At 38.1% G+C, this 21,388-nt stretch overlaps 1 protein-coding gene across 1 annotated transcript in view; it reads right to left on the minus strand.

Annotated features, from left to right (window-relative positions):
• Positions 1 to 21,388, minus strand: part of CLVS1 (clavesin 1) — a gene marked incomplete at its 5' end in the record, with an annotated part of 218,964 nt that overhangs the window by 174,569 nt on the left and 23,007 nt on the right. The gene's annotated exons all lie outside the window — the stretch shown is intronic.

Genomic DNA, 21,388 nt, shown 5'->3' on the forward strand with positions numbered 1-21,388 from the left:
TTGAAACAGTGTTTCCCAAATTGCCAAGGCTAGCCTCAAACTTGTGATCCTCCTGTCTCAGCCTCCCATATTTCAGGATTACAGGCATGTGGCACCATGCCTAGTTGAGTAAAAGAATATTTAAAAATGCATAAACCTAGGGTATAAAGAGAACATCTAAGAGGATGTTTGTGGATAAGAGATATCAACAAATGTTTTAAGTTGCCAAACAGATGGACAAGTAATCACTACCTAAATAAACCACAGAAAGAAAGCCAGCAAGAATCTAACCACTAGGGGCTCACAGAGGGCTCCAGAGTGGTGGTTAAAGGAGCAGTTGGCAGAGAACTATAGTAATACATGCATATTTATGTTCATAAGCAGTACAAGTCACAATTATAAAACCAAGCTAAGTGTCCATCAGCAGGTGAATGATTACAAAATTATAGGAAATACACCCAATGGAATTCTACTCAGCAATAAAGAAGAACAAAATCTTGTCATTTTCAAGAAAATGGAAGGACCTGGAGAACATTATGTTAAGTGAGATTAGGTAGTCACAGAAATTTAAGGATCATATGTTTTCTCCAAAATGAGCAAACTAGAGAGTAATTGGGATACAAGAGGGACTCCAGAAAATGGAGGAGAAACCTGAGTAGAGCCAGGGAGAAGGCCTAAAGCAAGAGGGGGAAAAAGACTGAGGTCTACTAATAGAAACACTATCATTGGCTATGTATACATATATGATTATACCAAGGGCAATCTCAGTACTCTGTATTGGGAAGGGGGAAGTAGGGAGGCAGGGGGAGGCCCACCAAGTGCTGTGTGCATGTGTGTCATTGTCAACATGATTTACATTATGATGTGAGACTGTAATACGCCAATAAATGCACATTAATAAAAAAAAGCTGGACATGGTGGCACACACTTGTAATCCCAGTACTTGGGAGGCCAGGAAGGATTTCAGGTTTAAAGCCAGCCTTAGCAGCTTAGTGAGGCCCTCCACAACTTATTAAAACCCTGTTCCAAAATAAGAAGTAAAATCGAGAAGCTGGGGGTATATCATGGAGGTAGAATGCCACTGGATTCAATCCCCAGGACCTTCCCCCTAAAAAGAAGAACAATTGGACATCCAGATGTCCACTCTGAAAAGGACATTTTGGTGTCTGAAGGGTTGGAAGAGGGAGAGATTTCTAGCAAATGCAGCTGAGATCATGTCAAAGGGTCATATGGAGATCAGCCCAAGTCCACATCCCAACCTGAAAGGCCACTGGCCCTTTTTCTTCTTTCGCTCCCAGAAACCTGGCAGCTGCCTTTTCTACAATCAGGAAATTAAAAGGATGTCTCATTGGGGATGATCACCTGCTCAGGAAAAAAATTATCTAGATGTTAAAGAAGGAAGGAAAGAAGAAAGAGAGAGAAAGGAAGGAAGAAAGGAAGAAAGAACAGAGAGAAAGAGAGAGAGAAAGAAAGAAAGAAAGAAAAGAAAGAAGAAAGAAAGAAAGAAAGAAAGAAAGAAAGAAAGAAAGAAAGAAAGATGAAAGAAAGAAAGAAATCCAGCTTGTTGTCCTGCCATACCACCATGAATCTCAAACTGGTTTTTATCCTTCATACTTGGCAGGAAAAGAGAATAAGCCTATTGAAAAAGAGACTAACTTGGAGGAAATAAGAAAGCTCAGAAAGAAGCTGGGCATGGTGGCACACATTTATAATCCCAGCATTGGGGAGAATGAGACAGGAGGGTCGTGGTTCTCAGACAGCCTCAGCTACTTAGTGAGGCCCTTTGAAACCCAGTGGCACCCTGTTTTTTTTTTGTGTGTGTGTGGTACTGGGGTTCCTGGAAGCCCTTCTACCTCCGGGCTACACTCCCAGACCTACTTTTTTACATTTTTATTTGGAAACAGAGTCTCCTAAGCCAGCATGTGTGGCTGGCTTTGAACCTGCGTGATCCTCCTGTCTCTGCCTCCCAAGTGCAGGGATTACAAGCGTGCACCACCACGCCCGGCTGGCACCCTGTTTTAAAATAAAGAAAAAAAAAATAGGGCTGGGGGTATAGCTTGGAGGTAGAATGTCCCTGGGTTCCATCCCTATAACCACAAAAATAAGAAAGAAAAGAAAGAAGAAAAAAAGAAAGAAAGAAAGAAGAAAGAAAGAAAGAAAGAAAGAAAGAAAGAAAGAAAGAAAGAAAGAAAGAAATCTCAGGAAGAAGAATTCGAATTAATATCCCAAGAGAGATAATAATAAATATTGCATCTGTGAGGGAAATAGATAAAACATTATTAACAACAACCAAGAAAGGGAAATGACATGCAAAACAAATGTAGAGATCAAGTACCATCATATTGGTGAAAGCTCCATAAAAGAGGCAAAAAGCAAATGGAAGAAAATATTTTTAAATTTAGAAACAGTTCTAAGAAATCAAATATTCACATAAAAGGAGTTCAAAAGAGTAAAGATCAGGGAAATAGAGGAGGGAATTTAACAAAGAATAAAGTAGGAAAAACACCCAAATGAGAAAGCATGGTTTTTCAGATTGAATTCGCCCATAGACTTCTCGGTTGAGTAAATGATAAAGGCCAAAACCAAAGACAGCAGTATGAAGTGACAGAACACCAGGAAATGTTTCCTGTGAGAGTCTCCAGGAGAGAAGAAGTAGATTCCATGGGAAAGACCAAATATTAAAATATCATTGGGCTTAACAGCAATACTTAAAGCTTAACCCTGAAGCAATGCCTTCAGATTTTCTTCAAATGCTGAAAGAAATAAGCCACTAACTTACAAATTTAATACCAAGATTAGTGTGAAAATATGAAGAAATATTTTGTAGTCTGTAATGTATCTTCTGTGTAGCATCACACAAAGCAATGAAATAAACCAGGAAATAAGGCAAGAGATCACAGCAGAGAAAACACAAAGGAGATGCAAAAAGGATTCAAAAAGAATGGAGAAGCAAAGCAGTGCATGCGGTAGTTAGCCAGGCTGGCAGATGTGAACATTTGGAAAGGAGCGACTTACTTCTCTGATAAATTTAAACAGATGTCTTAGCTGATGTGCTCGAAGGAACTTAGAGGAGACTGCATCCTGTCATCACTGAGGGTGAACTACTGAGAGGTGAATATACACAGGGCTCACCAGGCCAAGAGGAAAATAGAGGCCTCCAATCTGCAGCCCACTCTATGCCCTGCCCCTGACTCCTCACTTTTCCAAAGGAGTCATTCCCAAGCCTACCAACATTGCAACAACAGCCTTGGATGTCTGCCTTTGCAAGGAGCAATCTGGATGGGGGATTGGGACCATCTGGACAAGGAATCCTGGAGTCCCGGGTTCAAGAAGCAACATCCAGAAGGGTAGATGGCACAGGATCCAAGTAGGCAGGTCTCTGTGCTGGTAGCTCCATGCATCTCTGCCTGCATAAAGAAAGCAAGGCTGGAGAGAATCCAGAGGGAGCTCTCTAAACTGTAGAACCTGGGAAAGACTGGACAGGGGTCTTTTGTTGCCTGAAACAATGGATAGTGCTGGATCCAAAGAGCATAAATAAATTCTTATAAAAGTAATTACTAGCTGAGTTTGGTGGCTCATGCCTGTAATACCAATGCTTGGGAAGCTGAGACAGGAGGGTTCTTGGTCAAGGCCAGCCTAAGCAACTTATCAAGACCCTGTTTAAAAATTAAAAATAAAAAAGATCCAGGCTTGGTGGTGCACACTTGTAATCCCAGTATTTGGGAGGCTGAGACAGGAGGATTGTGGTTTGCAGCCTGCCTCAGCTACTTAGTGAGGCCCTTTGAAACTAATTGAGTCCCTGTTTCAAAATAAAGAATTTTTAAAAATAGGGCTGGGGGTATAGCTTGAAGGTAGAATGCTCCTCGGCTCCATCTCAAAATAAATAAATAAATAAATAAATAAATAAATAAATAAATAAATAAATGTGTGACAATATAGCTGAGAGATAGAATGCCTCTGGACTCAAACCCCAGTACCAAAAACAGAGAGAAAATAATAATAAAGAAGAAAAATATAATTACTAATTGAAGGAAAAACAAAACTGGTATAAAAAGAATTTTATATAGTCTTTGATTTTAAAAATTTCAGATGTAATTACTTTTCTAACATTGCTCAGCTATTAGTAATATTTATAAAGCCATAAGAATATCAATACTAAATATTGATTTGCTCCAAATTGTAATTTAGTTCTATGGAGAGGCTGGGAAGAAAGGTAATTTATGTCCAAGATGGAATTATACTTTCACAGCAATATTACTAAAGAGTAACTAAAATAATTAACAAATAGCAGTGACATCCAGGAAGATGGTGACCAAGAAAAGCAGTGTTTACAAGTCTTGCTAACACTGGATTTCTATTTCTACAATGTCAGCACTTTACATAGCCAGAAAACACTATCAGCAGAGAAATAAAAACTATAAATACAAGGAACAGAGAAAAAGAAGACTAGAAAATTAACCAGAGAGCAGAAAAGAAACCAGACTGCATTGCGGCAGCGGATGCTGCACCGGCGACACCTTGCCTCACAGCACCAGGCTCCAGAGAGGAAATGATAAACAAGGAGCTGAAGTGAGCAGCTGCAGATCATTTGAGTGTAATTCAGCGTTTTTTTCAGCACAAAGATTGTCTTCCAGTGGCCAAGCTCATCATGCCTTTAGGGATTCAGAGCAGAGCTCAAAATCAGAAAAGAAATATGCCAGCTTCACGAACAAGGGCATGGTGGCAGCACCATATTGTCAGCAGTGGGGGCGAGTTCACCAGTCCGGAGAGCTCCAGACCAGTGCGCACCAAAAACGTAAGTGAAATTACGGCCCCTACAGGAGAAATCCCAGCACTCCACCCCCAGGAACTTGCACAGCTTTGATAAACTCCCTGGGTCTGAAATGTTGCAGTCCAGCTCAGTGAAGTAGTAGTAACAGAGATTCCACACACTAGTCACAGCTCCCCATGGTAAAAAACCCAGCCTGGTGCCCCCCAAGGTCTCGCACAGCCTCGACTAACTCAGTGTGTCTGAGACTTTACAATACAGCCCAGTAAAGGAGTAGTGGTGGCTGAGATTAGCACAAACCCCAAGGATCCAGAGTACCATAAGTGAAGTCATGGTGACCTGGAGAAGAACCCAGAGAAGGCACAAACTTCTGAAATCATGGGAAGGAGGAAAAGCAATGGAGCAATGAGCTCCCACAAGCTCATTCACAAGCCCACATCAGAAACTGATAACACAGAAATGCAGAGATCTCCAGGAGATCAAATCAGGAATATAACTGTAGAAATAATACAGGACTTTCAAAAAGAATTTAGGGAGAGTCTGAAAGAAATAAAGAATGCAATCATTGAAGTAAAGGCATCAATTCAAACTGTAAACAATTGATTAGAAGACATGAAGAATAGAATCTCGCTCCTAGAAGATGATCACTCCAAAAATGAACACATAGTTTATAACTTAGAAAAAATAATTAGACAGCAGGAATTGGACATTGAAATATGGGCCCATTTTAAGAGAACTAACCTAAGAATAATTGGAATAGAGGAGGGAAAAAAGGTGAAACCAAAGGGACCAATAATCTCTTCAACGAAATAATAGCAGAAAATTGTCCAAACAGAACAAGAGGTTGATACACAAGTCCAGGAAACATATAGAACTCCCTTTAGACAAGATCAGAGAAAAGGATCCTGCTGCTACATAATTGTCAAAATTACCAATGTAGAAGCTAAGGAGAGTATCTTAAAGGCAACAAAAACAAAAGGCCAAGTGACATTCAGAGGTAAACCAACTAGAATCACTCCAGACTTCCCAAACCAAATCATGAAATCCAGAAGGGCCTGGAGTAACATATTCCAAACTCTGAATGAAAACAACTTCCAGCCAAAAATTTCCTACCCAGCAAAACTATCTATCAAATTATATAGGGAAATAAGAAGCTTCCATGACAAACAGAAACTGAAGGAATTTATATCTTTAAAACCAGCGCTAGAGAAAATACTCAAAGAAATTAACTACAAAGAAGAAATAGGTTATACACACCAGAACCAGAGAAACAAGATTTTCCATCCAGCAGACAACTAAGCAATGAAAACTAAACAGTATTTCAAATAGAAACAAAATCTTAATATGTTATGAATTAAAAATCATCTCTCTATAATCACACTGAATGTAAATGGCCTCAACTCCCCAATAAAAAGACACAAAGTGGCAAAATGGATTAAAAAACAGAACCCATCTATCTGCTGCTTGGAAGAAACACATCTTAAAGTAAAGATAGTAACAAACTTAAGATAAAGAGCTGGAGCAAGGTATCCATGCTAACAGAGCTCAAGGCAAGCAGGAGTAGCAACTGTGATGTCAGACAAGTTAGACTTCAAACCCAAAATTATTAGAAGAGACAAAGAAGGTCATATTTTACAGGTAAAAGTAACTATCCAGCAAGAGGATATAAGAATAATCAACATCTATGCCCCAAACATAGGTGCAGCTACTTTCATAAATCAAACTCTTTGTGACATGAAGTCACACATAAATCCCAATACAATAATACTGGGAGACTTCAACACACCTCTCACAATACTAGACCAATCTTCCAGACAAAGGGTCAGTAAAGATGCCTCAGAACTAAAGAACACCATTAACCAAATGGACCTGTTGGACACACATAGAGTATTTCACCCAACTACACATCCTGGGACACAAAATGAGCACTAGCAAATTAAAAAAATGTTACATACTTCCCTGTGTCATTTCAGACCATAATAGAATGAAACTAGAAATCAACTAGAAGAAGACCCAGAGAAACAACAAAACATGTGGAGACTGAACACCACACTTCTGAATGAAGAATGGGTCATAGGAGACGTAAGAGGTGAAATCAAGAAATTTCTAGAAACAAACGAAAATATAGATACAACATATCAAAACCTCTGGGACACTTTGAAGGCAATAATAAGAGGAAAATTTAAAGCACTGTGTGCTCACATAAGAAAAACATAAAATCTTCAAATAAATAACCTAACAACACACCTCAAAGCCCTTGAAAAACTGGAACAATCTAATCCTAAAGCCAGTAGAAGACAGGAAATTATTAAAATCAGAGCAGAAATTAATGAAATAGAGAATAAAAACAATACAGAAAATCAACAAAATCAAAAGCTGGTTTCTCAAAAAATTAACAAGATAGATAAATTGCTAGCCAACCTAACTAAAAAAGAAAGAAAGAAAGAAAGAATCAACCCAAATTATGAAGATAAGAGATGAAAAAGGAGACATTACTACTGACAGTGTAGAAATCCAGAGGATTATCAGAAACTACTTTGAAAAACTATACTGCAACATAATGGAAAATCTGGAGGAAAATAACAATTTTCTAGATAAATACAACCTTCCTAAACTGAGTCAAGAAGATATAGAAAATTTAAACCAACCAATAGCAATCAAAGAGATTGAAACAGCAATAAAGAGCTTACCATCAAAGAAAAGCCCAGGACCAGATGGTTTTCCAAGTGAATTCTATAAAAACTTTATAGAAGAGCTAACCCCAATACTCATCAAACTATTTTGTGAAATAGAAAAAAATGACTCTCCCAAATACATTCTATGAAACCAACATCACACTAACACCAAAACCAAATAAAGACAGTTCAAGAAGGGAAAACTACTCTTTTATGAACTATCTCTTTTATGAACTTGGATGCAAAAATACTAAATAAAATACTAGCAACATGCATTCAAAACCACATCAAGAAAATCATACACCATGACCAGGTGGGGTTCATCCCAGGGATGGAAGGCTTGTTCAACATATGAAAATCAATTAATGTAATTCATCTTATAAACAGAATCAAAGACCAAAATCACATGATCATTTCATAGATACTGAATAAGCATTTGATAAAATCCAACATCCATTTATGATAAAAGCACTGCAGACACTTGGAATAGAAGGAACATATCTCAACATCATAAAGGCAATCTACAATAAGCCCACAACCAATATCATGTTAAATGGGGAAAAACTTTTTTGAGTATTCCCCCTAAAAACAGGAACAAGACAAGATGTCCATTATTACCACTTCTCTTCAATACAGTACTAGAGACTCTAGCCAGAGAAATAAGGCAAGAAGAGGAAATCAGAGGAGTACAAATAGTAAAAGAAGAACTGAAACTTTCACTATTTGAAGATGACATGATACTATATTTAGAAAACCAAACAAACTCAAGCAAAAGGCTTATAGAACTGATCAAAAAATTTAGCAAAGTATCTGGATACAATTTCAAACTTAAAAAATCAGAAGCTTTTCTGTACACCAACCATAAATACACTTAAAAAGACATTGAGAAAACACTTCCACTCAGGATCTCCCACAAAAAATAAAATACTTAGGAATAAACTTGACCAAGGAGGTAAAAGATCTCTACAAAGAAAACTATAAAACATTGACAAAAGAAATCAAAGATCTTAGAAGATGGAAAGATCTGCCATGTTCATGAATAGGCAGAATAAATATAACTAAAATGGCCATCCTCCTTGCCAGGTGTGGTGGTGCACGCTTGTAATCTCCACAGTTGGGAGGCAGAGACAAGAGTATTGCTCAAGTTTGAAGCCAGCAAGGCTGGCTTAAGAGACCTTGTTTCCAAATAAAATATAAAAAATAGGTCTCAGAGTATAGCCCAGAGGTAGAAGTGTTCCATCCCCTGTACCACACACAAAAAAGTCAATTCTTCCAAAAGTGATCTACAGATTCAATGCAATGCCCATTAAACTTCCAAGATCATTCCTTCACAGACATAGAAAAATCAGTCCTTAAATTAATTTGGAATAAAAAAAAGCCAATAATAGCCAAAGTAGTTCTCAGCAACAAAAAACATGCAGGAGGAATCACAATACCTGACTTTATACTATACTACAAAGCCATTGTAATAAAAATAGCATGGTACTGGCACAAAAACAGATACATAGACCAATGAAGAAGAATAGAAGACCCAGAAACAAGCTCACACACTTTCAGCCAATTGATTTTTGACAAAGGGGCCAAAAACATACACTGGAAAAAGAGATGGCCTGTTCAACAAATGATGTTGGCAAAACTGGTTAACCACATGCAGAAAAATGGAAATTAATCCCACTTTCTCAACCTGTACAAGAGTTAGTTAAGGATGGATCAAAGACTTGGAAATTAGACCAAGGACCCTGAGGCTCTTTGAAGAGGACATAGGTCCAACACTGCAACACAGAGGCACAAATAAAAACACTCTCAACAAGACCCCAAAGGCACAACAAACTAAAAGGCAAATCAATACATGGGATTGCATAAAACTGAAGAGCTTCTGTTCAGCAAAGGAAACTGTCAAGAACCTCAATCGAGAGTCAATAGAATGGGAGAAGATTTTTGCCACCTACCACTCTGATAGAGGACTAATATCTAGAATATACAGATAACTCAAGAAACTCAACACTAAAAAAACAAATCATCCAATCAAAAAATGGGCATGCAAACTAAAGAGACACTTCACAAAAGAAGAAATTCAAATGGCCAATAAATGCATGAAAAAATGCTCAACATCACTGGCAATCAGAGAGATGCAAATCACAACTACCCTGAGATTTCACCTTACTCCAGCTAGAATGGCAATCATTCAAAACACAAACAACAACAAATGCTGGTGAGGATGTGGAGAAGTGGGAACTCTAAAACATTGTTGGTGGAATTGCAAATTAGTGCAACCACTTTGGAAAACAGGATGGAGAATCCTCAGAATAATGAGAACAAATCTACATTTGACCCAGCAATACACTTCTAGGTATCTACCCAAAAGAAAGGAAACCAAAGTACCAAACTAATGCATGTGTATCTAGATTCATAGCTGCACAATTCACCATAGCCAAACTATGGAACCAGCCAAAATGTCCATCAACAGATGAATGGATTACAAAACTGTGGGATATGTACACAATGGAATTTTACTCAGTCATCAAGAAAAACTCAATTACATCATTTTCAGGGAAATGGATGAAACTGGAGGACATTATGCTAAGCGAGATTAGTCATTCACAAAAAATAAGAAATTGGATGCTTTCCCTAATATGTGAAAGCTAAGGAGAAATGGGTCATAGGAGGAACTCTAGATGAGAAAGGAAATCCCATAGAGGAGCAAACAACACAACCTAAATGAGGGGATGAGAGGGTGGAAGAAGGAAATTCTCTAAAGTACACAATGTATTTAAACATATCAAAGTCAATCACTAAGCCAAGCATGGGAAGGAGGGATGTGGTGAATGGGGTGGGAATTGGTTAGGGGCTAAATGGACGAAGTGTACATGTATGTCCACACAGATTTTTTTACCCCATTATGATGTATGAATACAATGCAGCAATAAAAGAATTTTAAAAAGAAACAAAAAATGAATAGATATTTCAGATATATCACCAAATATGGAGTAAACTAACAACAACAAAAAAAACAAATAGCAGTATCTTCCCATTAGTTCATGATATATAAGTAAATGCCAAACATATAGTCAATGGTTAAAATAATTTGAACAAGAGAATTAAAAATAGAGATGGAGAGATTCTGTCTCTTGTCCAAATGCTATTGGTACCTGACTTTTAAGATGATTAACATTATTATGTTGACAAGATAAAATTTTAAAAATATATCATTAGAAGGAAATACCAAAAACAGTGTGAGAAAAGATGGAGATAAAACATAGAACTGTCAAAAAAGAAACACCAGAAAATGTAAGTAAAAATAAAGAAAAACAAAAATAAGGTGCCGAACAAAAATAACAATTCCATTTTAGACACAGCACACCATTTTACAAAGTTTCTATGGGCTGTCATTTATTAATTTTATTGCCTTAATTTATTCCTTACAACATCCCTCTGAGTTAGTCAACTGGTAACATTTATCAAAAATCCAGTGTAAATAGAGCTCAGGATGAAGATGGAAGGGACTTACTAACAAAAGACAAATCTTCACTTCCAGAAGCCTCTCTCTTGCTGAAAGACAACAGCATAAGTGGGGAGACATGAAAATACAAATGAGAAACACTTAGGAATCCATGTAAGGTGGATTAGAAATAAACACATGAAGCAACAAGTGGAAAGCTTCCAAGACATCAGGAGATTTGCAGTCTGGAAAAGGTTTTCTGGAAGTAAGAAGGGAATGGATCTGTGTGGTATCTTCAACAGAGGAAGCAAAAACCACTCTGTGATGGTGAGAATGGAGATGATGAGAGTTAGATTGGCTGGGGCAGGGTGGACAAGTATGGCAGGCAGGGTGTGCTGCAGGGGTTGAACAGCCCACCCACCTTGACCTGACTCTAACCTCCATGTGAACACCTCCCATTCAGTGTGCATGTCAACCCTCACCGTCCAACTCCAGCTTTGGCCCTACCTCCTCCTAAACCACATGCTGCATTAGGAACAACAATCTTGTCACCTCCTTGACTGGGGTCTCACATTCCTACTTGGAGTTCATTCAGGATTTTCTGCCATATGTCCCTATGTGAGGCAGGAAGAATGTGGCCTCTGACATTGAATTCAACCTGCAATTGGAATTTCTGCTCACCACTTACTATATCGCCATGTTCTCTGGCAAGTTTAAAAAATTCCCAAAGACTGAAAAACAACAACAACAACAAATATATATATATATATATATATATATATATATTTTTTTTTTTAATTCCCAAAGTCTACTTCTCTGCCTACAAATTGGACACACAAATTGCCTAGTCTGCAGAATTCTTAGACAAACAGAAGATACCATGAAACGTACTTGGCAAAGCAGAGGCATGTAAAACATGGTGGCTACTAGTATTACCAAGAATAGTATTTGTATGAAAATATGCTTTCTTTGAGTCAGCTACACATGTCTTGAGAGTAGGGACTTTGTCCTTTCTCTGCCTCAGTCTCATAGTACTAGGCCCCTGCGAGATACTGTTAAATCCACATAGATTGATCAAGCCAGAAAAGGCCATTGCACAGTATATTGGTTAGAGAAGAAAAAATTCATATTGTTAACTCAAGTAGCTCTAAACGCTGATGGGTTTCAGGACAAAGATATTGAATATCATTCTGACACAAGAAAAAGAATACTTAGGCACAGTATATTTAGCAGTCCTGTGTTGTCACACCCCTTTAAATGAGGATGAGAAAAATGCCTTCCCAAGTATCTGAATAGCATTTACTTCTAATGTACACCTGAGAATAAAGTCATACCAAAAAGTAGAAACTTTTAAGTCACTGTTAGAGTTGAAACCAGCTCAATTTTATTGAATTCAGCAAATATTGAAGGCCAACTAAATGTAATACTCTGAGCTAGTTTCTAGAAAGTGGATAATATATATAATTTTGTGTTTTAAAGTTCCTCTTTAGAAGAAAAAATGTTTCTCTGCAGTTAATAGTGCTAAAGTGATTATAAATTATCTGTTTATTATTCTACCTATTAATAAGCAGAAATGTTAACTGTCTTTCTGGATATCAAACAATAAAAGCATTACCATGACAACTAAAATCCAGTGCCAATACCAGTATATGTTTATGCTTTACACTGAACATTAGTTTAAATAGTTAGGATTTAAAGTCATTTTGATTATTTCAAGATGGAATTTATTGCAATATATATTAAACAGTGCCTTTTTTTTACTAAAAGGGAAAAAATGACCCTTTGCCTTAATTTGTTCTACACTTCTTTTTTCTTTTATGATACTGAGAATTATACCCTAGGCAATTCAAACTCTAGTTTATACCTCTTTATTCAGACCTCCAGCCTTTTTTTGTAACAAGGTCTTGCTAGGTTGCTGAGAGTCTCACTAAGTTACTGAGGCTGGTCTTGAACCTGCAATCCTCCTGTCTCAGCCTCCCAAGATTATAAGTATGCAACCACACACCATATGTCCCTCTACATTGTTTAAGGATTTCATTATACTGGCATATATAGCTAGATATATTCATATGTGTGGATTTTCTTTGATTCCAGTCTAGGAGATCTATTTCAGTTCATTCTCAGTAATAGTCTGAATACTATATTCTTGAGAGTTGTTAAATCAAAAATTTTTAACTGATCCATGTTTTTAGAGTTTCCACGTATTAAAAGATAACATCAACATTTTTCCTTGTTTGATTTATTATGTGGCGTGAAATCCTCTTACATCCACAGAAGAAAATGCCTTTGAGAGTATCTGAATGCTAAGTCTATTTTAAATCGAGCATCAGACTCAGAATTACTGACCTTAATTCTGATGATCAGCTTTGTGCTGTTAGAAATAAGCAGGTTGAAAGGACCTGGCTTCTGCACTACATTGCTCATGGCTAAAAGTTCTTCCCACCTTGGAGATGGCCCCCTCCACTATGTGACTGTGCTACGTCACACCTGTAGAGAGAGTTCTCTTTTTGCACCTTTTCAAAGTAGCTTGGCCATGTAACTTGCTTTGAGGAACAGAACATAGAGGAAGGGAAGAACATAGAGGAAGGGACATGTGTGTTCCAGAGTCCAGGCCTCAAGTAGTCTTGTAACTCTTGCCTCTCCTCTCATGGACACTTGTGGCCATCAGACCACATACGTCAGCTGTTACAGGTGATCTCAAGTCATAGGTGACACTATACCTGCAAGCAGCCAAATGAGGAAACCCAGAAAAAACAGCCAACAATCATCCCATGGAGCCACAGAATCATGGGAAACAATACATTACTGTTATCTTGAGCCATCTGATCTGGGTATAGCTTACTATGCCAAAGAACACAAGAGACACAAACATGTACACGGAAGGGGAGTTTTGTCATAGCAAAAACACGTGACATTGGTTTTAGTTCTGGGTTGCAGGTGTAGGCTGAAAATCAGTGAAAAGGCTGTTAGTAGAGGCTGGAAAAGCAAGGAGGAATTTGCTATTAAAAGCTGGAGAAAGGCAATCCATTTATGGAACTGTGGAACATTTGCAAGACTATTTTCTGAGCTACTGCAGAGCATAGAAAACGTACCTAATGAGCTTGTGAGTCTGGCAGAGAGTTGACAGTGTCAATTGGCACTTTTTCTGTGTGTGATAAATTATGTCAAGAAAGAGATGAACTAAAGAAGGAAAAGTTTGATTTGTGAGCATAATTTAAAGAAAGGTAAAAGGCCCAGTATTTGTTAGATTGGAAAATTAAGTTATTTCATGTTCTCGATCTGTCCTGCTAGTGGACAATTCAAATCAGTTCAAATAGTGCTATGTACATATATAAAATTATCAATACCTAACTCTAGCTAGAATGGCAATCATCAAGCACACAATAAATGCTGGGAAGAACGTGGGGAAATAGGAACTCTTATACACTGTTGATGGAACTGCAAACTAGTACAGCCACTATGAAGATCAGTGTGGGGGGTTCTCAGAAAATTGGGAATGGAACTACCATGTGACCCAGCTATACCACTCCTGGGCATCTTTCCAAAGTTACTGAACTCAGAATATTATAGTGATACATGCATACCTATGTTCATAGCAGGACAATTCACAATAGCCAAATTATGGAACCGGCTTAGGTGTCTATCAACAAATGAATAGATCACAAAACTGTAGTATAGACACACAGTAGAATTTTACTTGGTCATAAAGAAGGGCAAAATCATGCCATTTGCATGGACTGCTGGAACTTGAGAATATTATGCTAAGTGGTATTAGCCAGTCTTTCAAAAAATGAATAGTTGTATGTTTTCTCTTATGTGTGAAAGCCAGATAAAAATTTGGAAATAAGGGTAACATTAGATAGAAGAGCAGAGACTCCAATGGAGTGATAGAGGGGGTTTAGGGAAGCTAAGAGTGGAGACCGAGAAGTAAAGCATGTAACAGTTAAAAATGCTTCATGTTACCAATCCCAGTCTTAAAGACATGAGGAGGGGAAGGGAAAGGGTGGGACCCAGAAGAAAGTCCTACAAAAGTTGTGTGTATGTATGCTTCTATCACTCTGTATTCCAGTATAAGGTATAATTATACTGCACTAAATAAAACTATTAAACAAAACAAACAAAAAGTTATCAATATCAATCTAATCTCAATAACATGTATGGGTAGGTGGAGGGAGCGAGGTGGGGTCTGGAGGGCAATACACCAACTGTTATGTGCATGTAAGTTTCATTTATTCTGAACCTCATTATGATGTATAATTGTAAGGCACCAATAAAAATACAAAACAAATAAGTATTGATATACAACATGGTCTCAACAAGAAGATATAACCAAGGCTGTGGCTCTCAGGACTTCATTAAAACCTCTGAAAGATTTAACATGGTGCCTGTCAGACACTTCAGGGAGACAAGGAGTAGTTATGGCACTCAGAAACTGTCACACAGCAGCCACCCCTGCAAAGCACAGAGAAGTATGTTTCAAAAAAAAAAAAAAACAGAAGCAGCTTGTGGAGAACAACAGAAACACTGAGAAGATTCCTAGTAAATGTCTAATGATTTTAGGAGAGTCTTATTGCTAAAAACACTAAAGAGTGGGCCAAAATAGGCTCAGACAATTCAACTCAAAAGAGTGATCTCTGGTCTCCCAATATTTTCTAGTCAGTAACAGACTGAGCATACTGCACAGTTGTCAACACAGGTTACTTTTTTTTAACTTTATTGAGGCATGATGAGTCAATAAAATTGTATAGATGAAAAGCATATGTTTGCAAGAAGATGGAAAAACCTGGAGAACATTATGTTAAGTGAGATCAGCCAAACACTAAAAAAGAAGGAACATATGTTTTCTCTAATATGCCCAAACTAGGGAGCATTGGGGATATCAGAGGGACTCCAGATAATGGAGGGGAAACCTCAGCAAAGCTAGAATGGAAGGGTAGGAGAGGAAGAAGGCTGAGGTGATTAATGGAGGAGCTATATTAGAATACTATGAATATAGCATGAATATAGCATGGTCAACCTGGACACTCATTGTTGGGAGGGGGGAAGGGGAAGTGGGGTGGGGAGGGCACAAATCACTGTCTGAATGTATGCCATTTTCAATATGATCCACATAAAAATAAAAATAAAAAGCATATGTCATGATGACTAGATAAATACATTGAAAAATAACTGCCACAAGTATTACACACATCCACATCTTCACATAGTATGTGTGTAAACATAGGTCATTACTTAGGAAAACAAAAAGTATCTCAAAGGGTAGAGAACTAAGAGCCTAAAGCTAATTGCCAAGGATAATGAGAAACCAGAAAATCACTTCTTCAAAGGAACAAAATGAATTGTGTATTAAATAATCTCCTCTGCACCTAAAGTAGATGGCAAAATAGCCCAGCTGGGTTTTGGGGCCACTGTGAACTAGAAGTTTCCATGTGCTTCCTGTTCTTCCCTGCTTCAGTCAGAAATACCTATTGCAGTTATCCCCATTATGGAAGGTTTCCTACAAGAAGATAAATTGGCATTTTAGTCTACAGACCTTGAGATTCATAGTTGTTGTTTTCCAAATATCACATCAGAGAAGCATTGTCCACTTCTAGATTTGGTGGGAACTATGGTCTTTAAAACTGATGCGGAAATTTGAAGTGAGGCTTTGGAAGCGAGGAGTATATTTTGTGTGAGAGGATTTTGAATAATTTTGGCCAGAGGATGGATCTTTGCAATGCAGCTTTGCCATTTCTCCCAGGAAGAAATGGGTTGACTTCCTTGCTCTTTGAATCTGGACTGGCCTCGTGACTTGCTTTGACCTGGAGGAGGGGGCAGAAGTGACACTGTGGAAGCCTCAACCTCTGAAGGCTTTGTAGCTCTTGCCTCTGCCCTTCTGAAGAACTTCCCTGAGAACAGCAGTCCAAAAAGAATCTGGAACAAAAGAAAAGCCCGGCCATTCACCTATTCCAGATGAACCCAGTGCCTAAGCAACATTCCTCTGCTCCCAACTAAGCATGTCTACAAGAGTGTGCTCAGAAAAAAACAGGGAAGAACCACATAAGGCAACTCACAGAACTGTAAGAAATAATACATTTTTAAGACACTAAGATTTGCAGTGTTTTGTTATGCAATAATGGATAGCTGAAACAGTTCTTGTTCTTTGCGTATTTAAGCTGTGTTAGAAAAGAGAAAATATGCACATGTACTTAAGGATGCATTAAAAGATCATTGTGCAAAATGTCACAAGAGATGTAGCATTGAAAGAGGATAGGAAAGATGGGCATGGTGGCACACGCTTGTAATCCCAGCACTTGGGAGGCAGAGACCTGAGAATCACTGTTCACAGACAGCCTCAGCTACTTAGCAAGCCCCTTCGCAACTCAGTGAGACCATGTTTTTTTAATTAATTTTTTTATTGGTGCATTGTAATTATACATCTCAATGTGATACAAAATGGTGGAGACAGACATGCACACATCACACAATTAGCCCTTACCCAATTCCTGCCCCATTCCCTCCTCCTCCCTACTTCTCATGCTTCGCTTAGTGATTGACTTTGATATGTTTGTTAAAGTACCTCGTGTGCATTAGAGAATTTCCCTCTTCCTTCCTCCCATCTGCTCAGGTTGCCTTATAATCGCCTTCTTCCTCTAGAGTTCCTCCTATGACCTATTTCTCCCTAGCTTTTGCATATTAGGGAAAGCATCTGATTTCTTATTTTTTGTGACTGACTAATCTCATTTAGCATAATGTCCTCCAGTTCCATCCATTTCCCTGTAAATGATGCAATTATATTTTTCTTTATGGCTGAGTAAAATTCCATTGTGTACATATCCCACAGTTTTGTGATCCATTCATCTGTTGATGGACATCTTGGCTGGTTCCATAGTTTGGCAATGGTGAATTGTGCAGTTATGAACACAGATACACATGCATTAGTTTGGTAGTTTTGTTTCACTTTCTTTTGGGTAGATACCCAGAAGTGGTATTGCTGGGTCATACAGTAGGTTTGTTTTTGAGGATCTTCCATACTGTTTTCCAAAGTGGTTGCACCAATTTGCAATCCCACCAACGATGACTTAGAATTCCCACTTCTCCATATCCTTGCCATCATTTGTTATTGTTTGTGTTTTAAATGATTGCCATTCTAGTTGGAGTTAGGTGGAATCTCAGGGTAGTTTTGATTTGTATCTCTGTGATTACTAATGATGTTGAGCATTTTTCATACATTTATTGGCCATTTGAATTCCTTCCTTCATGAAGTGTCTATTTAATTCACTTGCCAATTTTTGTTTGGGTTATTTGTTTTCTTAGTGTTGAGTTTCTTGAGTTCTTTATATATTCTAGATATTAATCCTCTAGTTATAGGAATAGTTGGCAAAAATCATGTTTCAAAAAATAAGAAGCCAAAAAAAAGGGCTGGAGTGTAGGTACAAAGCCCCTAGGTTCCATCCCCAGTACCACACAAAAAAGAAATTTTTAAAAAATGGAAACTCAATTTTGTTTGAAAAGACTGGTGAATATCTTTATTGAATACAAATTTTAAACTGAATCTTAAAGCATGTTTTAGTGGAAGCACAGGCATAAATTTTGAGCTTTCTTGGAGATGAGGTTGCTGCCTTAATCTATTTTATGTTGCTATAACAAAATACCTGAGTCTAGATATTTTATATATAATGAAGTTTGATTGACTCACAATTTTGGTGGCTAAAAGGTCCAAACAGTATGGTGCCAGCATTCTAGCAAGGGCATCCTTGGCTATGTCATAAAATGATGGAGAAGTGGAAAGGGAAATGGCCACAGGCAATAGAGACCAAACACATGGAGTGATCTCTCTTTAAAACAACCTGCTGTCATGAGAATTAATTCACTTCTGTGAGAAGCAATACATTCTGTGAGACCAATATTAATACAATCATAAGAGTGGAGCCCCATGACCTAATTTCCTTCTACCAGGCCCTTCTTCTTAAAGGTACCTCTCACCATCACACTGGGGCCCAAGCTTCCAGCACATGAAACTATGGAGGACAAATCATATTCATCTTATAGTAGCCATGAATTCCTTTTGTTGATTATTTGAGGTGAGAAGAGTACTGTTTCCAAAATGAGCAAGAGTGGGCTGAAGAAGATGGAAAGAATCATTCTGACTAATCAATAGTCCTTTCCTCTGTTTCCAGAAGAAAATAAGAACTACCCTAGTTTTGCACTTCAGTTCGTAACAAGCTGACTTTGTTATGATAAGACAAGGCGGGTAGGCTGTCTTGACCTCTTGGAGTAGGCTGGTAGAGTTTTGACACCACTGTGGGACTTATACAAATGTGGTCCTAGGCACCCACATCAAATCCACAGAGAAAGATGGACAGGCGAGAGACGACACTCCTGTCACTAAAGCATTTCACCACCCCTCACTTCAGTTTGAGAATCCTGGGAATGACGGCTCCAACTTGCAGTCAGTGTGCAGTTTATCAGGGCTTGAAAACACTTGTCAAGGAAACAGCAGTGTCCATAGGGAGGCGCCAACTGTATTTCCATCTTATGTACTAGTATGAGAATATTAGAGAATAATACATTTGTTTGTGTAAATATGAGCACAATGCACTGAATAGTTAAGGACATTGAGGAATTTAATAATTTACCCAACATATCTTTAATGAACACCAAGTGTCTTCCAGGGGCTGTTTGGGGTGCTTGGGAAACACAGGGGAGCAAAAATAAATTTCTCCTAGGAGTTTATATGGTAGTGGGGGAGGAATGGGGTAAAAAAAATGGTAAAAAAATAGATTAAACAAATAAAATACTCTTTTAGGAAGTGGCAAGTGCATGGAGAAAACAAACAAACAACAGCAGCAGGGCGTGGTGGTGCACGCTTGTAATCCCAGCATTCAGGAGACTGAGACAGGAGGATCGTGGTTCGAGGACAGCCTCAGCCACTTAGTGAGGCCCCTTGCAACTTCAGTGAGACCCTGCTTAAAAATAAAGAATAAAAAATAGGGCTAGGGGTGTAGCTCGAAGGTAGACTATCCCTGGGTTCCATCCCCAGTACTGCAAAAAAACAAAAAAAAAGAAACAACAAAAAACAACAGCAATAACAATTAGAATTGGAAAATCTGGAATGCACCAATAAAAGTATATTAAAATGAAATAAAATCAAATCATCCTATGAAAAGTATTTATTGTAAGAAATCAAAGAAAATATTTAAAAATAAAATAAATGTTCTCATCTGTTGTTAAAAAGAACTCAGAGGATGTTGCATTTGCAGAACTTTAAGAAGATGAAGAGTCCCCCTGGTAAGAGGAGCTGCACAGACTGTAGAAGTCCCCACTATTGACGAATAAGAAACAAAATCATGATCAGCAGCAATATGGGAACTATTTCCTGACACAAAGAAATGCTCTAGTTAGAAAATGCAGTGTACATTATGTTCCAAGAAAATAAAATGTCAGGATAAAAAACACTCCTTAGCATAAGCAGAGGAATCTTTCAGTATCTGAAGGGAAGAGGCAGAAGAAGCATAGGAGTGAGTGTTTCAGCCATCCAAAGAAAATAATCAGGTCACCCAGAAAAAAACCACAACAAAATCAGGTTGTTCTCAGACCTCTCAGCAGCCAAAGTGCTAGCAGGCGGGCTAGCAAGTCACCTCAGGACTCTTGAGGACAAGCCTGAAAAAGCACAATCAAGGCATCCTGCACACGAGGAAACAGAATTCTACTCCAACCCAGTCCTCCTGAATAAGGTACAGAAAATCTAGGCCAGCACAATGAGAGTCACAGGGAAATAAGCCCAGAATGGGGTAAGGTTGGTAGAAGGATAGGCATTGAGCAAAAACATGAGTAATGTACAGAGATGAGTTGAAATGTTTAAATGTCTTTCAATTAGTTATTAAATTTTAAAAAAGGGTTTTTTGGTTTTTTTGTTGGGGGTTTATTTTATTTTATATTTATTTATTCATTCAGTGTGTGTGTGTGTGTGTGTGTGTGTGTGTGTGTGTGTGTGTGTACTAGGGATTGAACCCAGAGGCATTCCATCTCTGAGCTATATCCTCCCTTTTTTTTTTTTTTTTTACTTTTAAAACAAGATCTAAGTCGCTGAGGCTGGCCTCAAACTTGCTATTCTCCTGTCTCAACCTCCCAAATACTAGGATTACAGGCATGTACCACTGAGCCCAGAAACATAGTCATTTTTACGTAAATGAAATGATCACTTTATCTTTAAGACAAATGAAAAAAAATTGTGGCATCCAAGATCGCAGAATAAATAAAGAAAAACTGGAAGAGTGGTGGAGAGTATTACAGAGTTAGACTATCTTCTAGTGTTATAGTTTGAATGTTTGTCTACCCCTCAAAAAAATTCATATGTTGGAGTCCTACCCCTCAAGGTGATGGTGTTAGAAGATCAGAAATGATTATATCACAGGGCTCTGGGGAGATTATTGCTCTTAAGAGGCATGAAGGAGCAGGCATGGTGGTGCACGCTTATAATCCCAGTACTTGGGAGGCTGAGATAGAATCAGGGTTCGAGGCAAGCCTCAGCTACTTAATGAGACC

Source organism: Muscardinus avellanarius, assembly GCF_963383645.1.
Source record: "Muscardinus avellanarius genome assembly, chromosome: 4".
NCBI lineage: Eukaryota > Metazoa > Chordata > Mammalia > Rodentia > Gliridae > Muscardinus > Muscardinus avellanarius.